General features: G+C 40.2%; 1 pseudogene; it reads right to left on the reverse strand.

The window, feature by feature from the left end:
• Nucleotides 1–2,602: 2,602 nt before the first annotated feature.
• Nucleotides 2,603–4,558, reverse strand: LOC102811687 (annotated as a pseudogene).
• Between the last annotated feature and the right edge of the window lie 5,582 nt (nucleotides 4,559–10,140).

Genomic DNA, 10,140 nt, shown 5'->3' on the forward strand with positions numbered 1-10,140 from the left:
CTGAGGGAGTCACAATGACCCAAAGGGAATTATGGGAGTTTCTTGTAAGCTCCCTTGTTGGAGCCACTGTACTTATTAGAATAGAAGGTATGCTTGCAGACTGTGCTCTTTGAGATTTAAGCCATCTTTTTCAGTCTCGTCAATAATCTCTTTTGCCACAAAAAAATTTAACAGATGAGCTTTCTCCAGTGAATCGCCATATAGCTCACTGAGATCAAAATTGACAACTATAAAAACAGTATTATGTCTTGAACTTAAAGTGTCCAGAACAGAGCTATTAATTTCTAACATTTCCAAGCCTGTTCTTTTTTTTTTAATGTTTTATTGTGAATTATGTGATAGTTTACATGGGAGTACATTCGTTTTACATTCATTCTATTGTATATCATTTCATTGCCATGGTTACAATCCCCTCCATGCATCATCAGCCAACTAAAGGATATACCCTGCAACCTTGCCCCCCACACTCCCCGGGTCTTCAGCACAAAGTCGCTCTCCCTCTCTGGATCTAAAGTCTCCAGCAGCTCCATCGCTCCACATCATCATCTCTGCCTCCATCAGGCATCACTGCTTCTCTGGGTAGGGTTCTGCTCTCCACTCTTTTCCCTTGATAGTCCTAGGGACCTCCGCTCCTAGACTGCAAAGTTAATTACTCCCCTCCTTGCTATAAAACGTCTACCTTTACATTTCCAACCCTCACAATCAGTCCTGATAACAATTATTCACTACTGTATGACAAGAGACCCGTCTGCATTTCATTTCATCAGCTCTGCCTAGACAGATAGGATACTACTCACTGGAGATTCTGTCTTCCTCCAGGTCCTCTGGATCTAGGTTCCCTCTTGAAAGCTTGTAAGCCAATCACTTCTTGCCTTTGTAGTCCCCCATTTTGGATAGCCAATGTCCAAGTTGCCCATCTCTGTCTACTCTGTGTGTGCATGGGGTGGGAATGATTCTTGCTGTAAGGATTTGTTCCCTCTTTTGAGCTACTGCTTCCTTAGGTGTAGGTCAAGTTCATCAAATTGTATCAGATTACTCTTTTTTTCCTCTTCTTTCTTCTGGTTGAGCTCTGATCATCCAGTCATTGAAGCCAGGTCAAGCGGGTATTATCTGCAAGTGTGGGTGTTCTTATGCATATGCCCTCTCTTCTTATCAGCTGGACGCTTCACTCTCCACTCTAGTCCTCTGTGGCTATGTCACTGACTCTGGGTCCAAGAGTCCCCAGGTCTTGCCATACTTCCAAGCCTGTTCTTGTCTTTATCTTCCCCATCCCAGTAAATGGCACCCCAAACCATCAAACTAATTAAGCTGAAAACTTAGGGACGTCCTTATTGCCTCCACCATCCATCTATCATCAAGTCTCACTGGCTGTAACTCTAAAACATATCTTTAATTCACCTACTTTTCTCTCTGCCTACTGCTACCACCTGAGTCCAAAACCACTGTTTTTGTTTACCTGATTCCATTCTTGCTCACTGAAGTCCAGTCTCTTTTCAACAACTCAATTGGTCTCAGCAGGCCATATCACTTCCATACACAAGCCCTTCTCTCCCAAAGCTTCCCATCACATAAAACAAAATTCAAATCACATTCTATCAAACCTCTCTGACCTCCTCTCCTACACTTCCTCTTCACTCACTAAACAGCATCCTCCTTTATATTCCTCTAATACAAGTGGTCCCCAGGCTATGAACATCCAACATCCTTACAACCTATAGTTACAATCCAATCCCTAGAAACCTTATTATATTAAAATGTGAGTACCTATCATGATTCATAATAACAAATGGAAGTTAATTTGTGATGCATATCAAGACATTGTTATTATTACTGTATTACTGTGTCAGAGATGTTTTAGTGTATCTGCAAGTCTTTAATTTTTTTATGCATAGAAAAATATACTATATACTAAGGCAAGTCTATGACTAACTGATGGTAATCAACCCATACCTGACAGTTCCTTGTTACATACAAATTCAACTTAAAGACAAATTTAGGAATGGAACTCAGTTGATAATCCAAGGAATGCCTGTAAGCCAAAATAATTTCTGATTTGGATCTTTGCATATCTGAAGCATTATGGCCATTTCAAATATCATCTTCTTTGTTTTTGTGTTTTTACTTTAAACAAGTTTTTATTACACAATACTCACACAATTGGTTATTTCTCTACTTTATACATAATTATTCTTACTCTCCACAGAAAGGCTGCTTCTTCACTTCTCATCTAGTGATGGCCAGCACTAAAATCCTGATTTTAACAGAATAGTAGTAAAACTGCCTCAGTGGTACACATTGAAAGCAGTACATTGGTAACGGCTCTTGCACCCAGTATCAGGAATGTACAAATGTGTGTTCATTAAAAATACAAAATGAATGATCTATAGGCATGGACAATGGCAGCAGTAAACTGCTGCATTGCCAACTGAAACCAAAAACTGATGGCAATTGGAAAATAAGTGATTTTCATAAAACAACAGCCAGCTTTTGCTTCAGACATTTTCTTCTCTTTAAATGACTTCTCTAAAGTTATTGGTGAGGAACACTGCCTTCAGCTTCCTGTCACAGTTCACTGATAAATGGTAAAATGCTATTCTAGGAATTAGAATATGCCACTTTCCGTACCTCCTCCCATTCTGCCTAGTCTGCCCATGCCAGGGTCCTTCTCTACTTTAGGAATTTCTGTGACTACAACTTCTGCTGTGGTTGACAGAAAGGCCATTTCAGCAGCATCCAATGAACCAGCTCTTACAACCTTGGCTGGATGGATTATTTTTTACTATATTGACAAAATCTCCAAGCACAGCATCATAAGTAACTTCTGAGAAACTCTGCATAATTTTCTCAACTATCCACAATCCTTCAACACCTGCATTCTTAGCAATAGTCATTGCAGGAATTTGGAGTGTTCTTTTAATAATTTCTACATCAACTTTTTTATCTACATTTGATAGACTTAGTGAGTCCAAGACTGGAATGCACTGATGCAGAGCACAGCCACATCCAAGAACAATGCCTTCTTCAACAGCAGGCCGTGTTGCATTGAGGACATCTATAAGTGTCTTTCTTTTCATTCACTTCCACATCACCTGCCCACTGACTCCTGGTGTGGCATTGTAGGATCAGCACTGGACCGAAAATCACAAGGTCAGCATCAACTGCTCTTTGGAAATCCTAAACAGAGTTACTGTGAGTTGTAACCGGCAACAGCACTTAACAACAGCAACAACTCCATCTGAAAGGTTTTCCAGTCATTCATTCAGCTTTTCCTTTTCACATTAACTAATTGTGATGCCTGGAGTTAATGCACTAGAATGCAAAGTTGGTTTGAACCACAAGGTTGGTGGTTTAAGCTCACCAGCCGCTCCTTGGAAACAAGGCTCACTATGAATCAGAACTGACTCCACAGCACTTAATAACAATAACAGTTGTGTCTAACTGCTCAGTGATTTCTTGAATACATTTTTTTTTTTTTCAATTTGAGCTTTGTCATCATTTCTCTTCAATAGTATGACATGATCTTTGGTCACAATGGCCTCCCTAAGTCATGAGGCTGAACATCTTCAAGGTTCAGTGTTAATTAATCCCTCTTCTCCAAATCCTACACCACTTGTGGCAATTACCATATCTTTAAGCTGATTCTTTCTATTGTCGCCAAAACCAGGAGCTTTGACTACTACAACCTGAAGACTAACTTTTAGCCTATTCACAATGAGAGTACTTAGAACTTCTCCATCAATATCTCAGCAATTCTGACCAAAGACTTATTTGAGCACTGGCAATTTCAAGAGCAGCTACAATAGACTGGACACTAGAAATTTTCTTTTCACTCAATAGAACATAGGCATCCTGGAATTCACATTTTTGACCTTTTGATGTATCAATAAAGCATGGTGAAATATAACCTTGGTCAAATTTCATGTCTTCAATAATTTCTGACTCACCATTCAAGGTTTTTCCATTGTTTACTGTGATGACACCCTTTCTTACAATCTTTTTCATGGCATCAGAAAGGGATGGTGCCAATTTCTTGGTCTCTATTTGCAGAAATTGTAGCAACCGAAGCAATTTCTTCAGGACTTGTTGCAAGTTTAGTCGGCTTCCTAGGTTCAGCAATTATAGCATCAACAACTAACATTACACCTCTCCTGAGTTCCACTGGATTAGTGCCTTTGCTATTCTCAAAACCTTTCTTGGCAAAAGAGCATGCCAATATAGTAGCAATGATGGTGCCAATCGCAGCCTCTTCATTTGTGCTGTTGGCCACATCCTGAATGAATTTAATTCAATATTTTTGTATTTAAGTCAATTTATGTACCAACAGTCACATCATTTTTTGTTACTTTGAGACTTCCCCAACCCTGTTGAATAATCACCGTACTTCCCTTTGGTCCCATAGTAACTTTTATAACATCGGCTAAAAGCCTGCACCTTGAAGCATTAGGCCTCTGGCTTCTGTACCAAATTTTACATCTTTATCATAAGCCCAAGTAAAATGAGGAGCCAGTACCCTGGACACAGGCCTCATCTGTTAATGGACTGCAGGTAATCTGAGCATTTCTGCGGGACAGCAGGCAGGCGGGTTTGTGAACAAGAAGGTCATCAGTGGTAAGTGAGCTTCAAATATCATCTCAAGAGTTACCTCCTCAATCTCATATTTCTTCCACGACATGATTTTATTTTAATCATAGTAATTATCTCTATATCAAATTGTCTTGTTTATATTTTAGTCATCTATGAAATGTAAGCTACATAGGAGGCAGCCTGGTCTTATTCCTCTATTCCTCACATTATCCCCCACATTCTAGGAGAGTGAATGGCACTTTGTACAATTTAATAACTGAATACATTTCAAGACCACATTTACATGATGTCCTATACGCTATACACATGGACCTCACCAAATGGAATATATGGGAATCAAATGTACTACATCTGTGGGAAGAGATGATGGAGAAGCCAAATAATGTCAGCCAAAAGCCAAAACAAGGCAAGGGACCGACTGTGGAACAGCTCATCAATTACTCATATGCAAGTTCCAACTGAAGCTTAACAAAATTAAAACAAATCCATGGGAGCCAAAATATGAACTTGCACATATACCACCTGAATTTTAGAGATCATCTCAAGAACAGATTTGATGCATTAGACATTAATGACCAAAGACCAGAATAGTTGTGCACTTAATGCAAACCATGGTACTTTCAATCACTCCATATGCATATGAAACCTGGACAATGAATAAGGAAGACTGGAGAAGAACTGAGGCATTGTGGTGTTGGTGAAGAATACTGAAAGTACCATGGACTATCAGAAAAAGAAACAAGTCTGTACTGGAAGAATTACAATCAAAATGTTCCTTAGAAGATGGAGACAGAGGTGATGATATGGAAAGAGAGAGAGAGAAAACCTGAGGACTCCAAACTCATGGAAAGAAAAAGGTTATGTGCTGGCGGCCAGGAGGCAGGCTTGTAGAATGTGCCCTTGGGTTGGTTCAATGATTATATATTCCTGAGTGTTTTTGTGTACACTAAAAAAAAAAAAAAAAAAAAATCAGAGGGAACAGAAGAAGCAAATACTGTTAAAATGATGATGCATGGAAGGGATTATAAGCATCACAATGAAAGAAAATATGATAGGATGAGTGGAAAACCGATGTTCTCACATGTAAAGTATCACACAATTCACAAGAGCTTTTTTTTAAAAAATGTTCCTTAAGAAGCAAGGATGGTGAGATTTCATCTCATGTATTTTGGATATGTTACCAAGAGGGACCAGTCCCAGAAAAGGACATCATGTTTGGTAAAGTGAAGTGTCACTGAAAAAGAGGAGGGCCTTCAATGAAATATATTGACACAGAAGCTGCAAAAATGGGCTCAGACATAACAACAATTGTGAGGATAGCACAGAAATGGGCAGTGTGCTGTTTTGTTGTACATAGGGTCACTATGAGTCGGCCTCAACATAGAAGGCACCTAAGGATAACAGCAACAGTATATTAGAGGGGAGCATAGTGGATCTGTAGGCTAAGCACAGGATTACAAATGACAAAATCGGTGCTTCAAACCCACCAGTCGCTAAGCAGAATAAAGATGAGGTTTTCTGCTCCCACAAAGATTTACCACCTCAGAAACCCTATACAGGTCCCTATGAGTCAGAACTTACTCAACAGCACTTAACAATAACAACAACAGCATATTAGGAGCCCTGTTGGCACTGTAGGATTAGTGCCTGGCTGCGAACCACAGGGTCAGAATTTCAAACCCATCAGCTGCTCCTCGGAAGAAAAATGAGGCTTTCTACTTCCAAAAAAATTTGACAGTCTGGGAAACCTTAAACAGGGTTCCTATGAGCCAGAGTTGATACAATGGCAGTGAGTTTGGCTTTTGAGTTTGGAGTATATTATTATAGTTTTTATATTAAAATCATTAAGGAAATAGACTTAGTATTTGTTGTTGTTAAGTGTAATCGAGTCAATTCCAACTCATAATGACCCTGTATAGCGTTTCCTAGGAGTGGCTGGTGAGCTTCAACCACTGGCCTTGCAGCTCAAACCTACTCTGCAATCCAGCACATTAACCGGCAGCGCCTCACCAGAACTCCAGAATAAAGATGAGGTTTTCTACTCCCACAAAGATTTACCACCTCAGAAACCCTATACAGGTCCCTATGAGTCAGAACTTACTCAACAGCACTTAACAATAACAACAACAACAGCATATTAGGAGCCCTGTTGGCACTGTAGTATGGTGATGGTGGTGATGTGCCGTGAAGTCAGTTCTGACTCATAGTGACCCTGTATAGTGTTTCCAAGGCTGTAAATCTTTACTGGAGCTGAAAGCTTCACCTTTCTCCTGTGGAACCACTGGCAGTTTTGAACTACTGACCTTGAGATTAGCAGCCCTACTCGTAAGCACTACGCTTCCAGAGCTCCTTGGACTTAGTCTAGGATATCCTTACAACAACAGCAACAGGACATACAAAACTGACAATCACATGATGATCACAAGAAAGAAGCTGATTGCCAAGAGTGTGCCATTTATTAGGATGCCAGTCTACAGCAGCAGTGACCCAAATGCAAAGGTGAATGAGCAGCCCTACTGCCCAAGACCCAGCATTTAAAATGGGCTTTTTCAGGCAAGTATCTCTATCAGGTTATAGACCAAGATGTGGAATCAAGGCAATTTGTCACCTAGTTATTAAGAACCAACACTGGTATCCATCATTTTGCTGGGCTTTGGGCACACAAAGATGATAGAAAAAGGTCTGTACGAGTTGAATTGTGGTTTATTCATTGAAACCCAGGACTTAGTTCTCTTAATCTTCTTTCAGCATTCTTTGAAGAGTAATTAAAAGTCACTTGAAAATACGAATTAGTAAAGATTTCATAAATATTAATTCAGTTAACCCTTATAAAATCTCTGTGCCATAGGTATTATTGTTGTACCTATTTTATAAATCCAGAAAGCTGAGTCACAGAGAGATTAGGTAACTAGTCCACACTGATATATGTGATAAGCGGTGGGTGGAACCATATTCAGGACCACCTGACTCTGCTCTGAGAATCCCAATCCTGCTTTTCATCCTGGATCTACTCTTACTCCTCTCGAAGCTGACTTCTTCATGCTGGCATCCTAATCTCTTCCTCCACTTGGTGCTTTTCACAGCATTCTAACCTTCTCTTCTCAACAGCCAGAACCAGTTCTCCCTCTTAGTTGTATACAATCACCTCTTCCTCAAGTTTCATTGAGAGCAATTGCCTCTGGGTTATGATGACTATCCAAATGGACTAGCTACTTTGGATTTATTCATTCAACAACAACAACAACAACAACAATTGGGATCTCACCACAGATATCTTGGGAAATGCTTTCCTGTAGAAAATGAAGGCAGTTTTCACAAACAAAGATGAGTATTTTGAACCCCTGTGAATAAGTTGCAATATAAATGCAAAACTATTATCTTTTCCAATAACTTCATTTGCCAAAGGGACACTACTCCCAGAAGCATGAAGATGAGAGCAACACTGGAAACAGACAGAACACTTTTAAAATGTGGGACACTTGGGAGGAAATTGTAATTGTCATTTTCAATTTTTTAACACTCTTCTCTTTCCAACCCTACTGCCCTCCAGTCTTCTCAACAAGGCATCTCTGTGTGTGTGTATGCGTTTTCTTTTAACATTTGAAAGGAATGCCTATCTATAATTGTGTTTGTTATAAATAGGAACGTCAGTTGGGAAGTGATTAGTAGTTCCATGAGTCATAAACATTAAGCTTTTCTTGAAGCATCTGGCACTCTGTGTTTTTGTTTCTCAGGTAATGTGCATGTACCTCCAGGGCTTATCAGTTATGAGTCATAGGTTAAGGACATAGTCATGGGTTTTTTCCCCTAGGTCCACCTTAGATTGTCCTCGTTTTCCCTTTATTGTAGTTCGTTGTTGTTGTTGTGAAGTGCCATCGAGTGGGTTCTGACCACTGGGTTCTGACCTGTATAGGGTTTCCGAGGAGTGGCTGGTGAGCTTGAACTGCCGACTTTACAGTTCAAACGGCTTTGCAGTCTGGCACATTAACCCACAGTGCCACGCCAGGACTCCATTGTAGTTCGTTAGGGACCCTAAAAGAGGGAATTGTGAGTTCACATGTAATTTTCCCAATAGCTTGTACCTCTGATGGCCTATGTTCCAGCTTTACTCTTGCCATCTCTCTGACTTGTTTCTAATCACTTGGCTTAAAACACATCTGGAACTTTCCTGGGGCTACTTAGCAGATAGTGCTGACATAACATTTATTCCTAATGTCCTTGCAAAGCCTACCTCACTGCGATTGCCACCTGACACTCTGTAATGGCCCATGAATTTGTATCGCCAAATGTCACTTAGCATGGCTTTCTGTGCCACCAAGCCTCTGCCGGGTTGTCCACTTGGTGTTCTGGATCTACTTTCAACCTTGGGGATTCTCATTTCCATGTGATGGGAGAAAGTACTTTTTACCTCATGTTCTGCTGTTGAGAGAGGAAGAGGAATGTATTTCAGCAAAATTACTTGAGCACTCTAGTTGTTAAAGCTATAGTTATTCTATTTCACTTTCTCTCCTACACTTTACACTTAGGCAACCCCACAATTCTGGGACACCATGGTTCAGCTATAACCTTGTTCCATATTTTGAACTAAAGCCCTCACCAGTTCTTGCGCTGTTGCTGAGTCTGGACCAGCCTATCATTAGAACCCATCCACCTTCGCCAAAGTCATTGGACATTGCTGCCTATGTCTGAACTCTAACTGCAAAATATTTCTGGGAATTTTCCTATGCCCCAAGGAGGTGCCCCAGTATTTGGCACTATGTTACTCCCCTTTGCTAAGAAGTGAGTAGGTGAATTGACAGTGCAGAGGAGAAGACATGAGTTAGGTTAAAGAAAGGAGTGACGCTAAACTTGTTGTCTACTCCACCAGGCAAATCAGAATATTGGAAGCAACACCTAGATTGGAAATTTAAATAAATGTTATACTGAAGGGCCAGGCCACAGGACAAAAAGAAAGCTTACAGACTAAAACAGACTATGACTCTAAAACAGACCTGGCTGTCTGTTTCTGAAAATGAACCAATGAAAAACACTAGGAATGAGGACACAGTATCTTTTGACTAGGTTTAATGACCATGAAGATGGTGCAACATTGGATAACATTTTGTTCTGTATATATAAGATCTCCTCCATGAGTCAAAGCTGACTTGACAGCACCCAACTGCAATTCCTCCATTGTTCAGTTGGTAACTATTGTCCAATAACCCTGGCTAAGAGGAGTCCTGGTGTGGTGCTGTGGGTTAATAAACCAGACTGCAAAGCCATTTGAACTGCAAGGTTGGTAGTTCAAGCTCACCAGCTTCTCCTTAGAAACCCTATACAGCTTCTCTATGGATCAGAATCAACTTGACAGCACTTGACAACAACAACAAGGGATTATTGATTAATAAAATCAAAGCAAGGATGGCGAGTCTTCATCTCACATGCTTTGGACATGTTATCAAAAGGAACCAATTTGTAGATTACAAGCTTGATAAAGTAAAGGGTCAGTGAAAAAGAGGAAGATCCTCAATGAGATTAGACTCAACATTGGGCTCAAACATAGCAATGATTGTGAGG

This window comes from Chrysochloris asiatica, unplaced genomic scaffold (genome assembly GCF_000296735.1).
Source record: "Chrysochloris asiatica unplaced genomic scaffold, ChrAsi1.0 scaffold00014, whole genome shotgun sequence".
NCBI lineage: Eukaryota > Metazoa > Chordata > Mammalia > Afrosoricida > Chrysochloridae > Chrysochloris > Chrysochloris asiatica.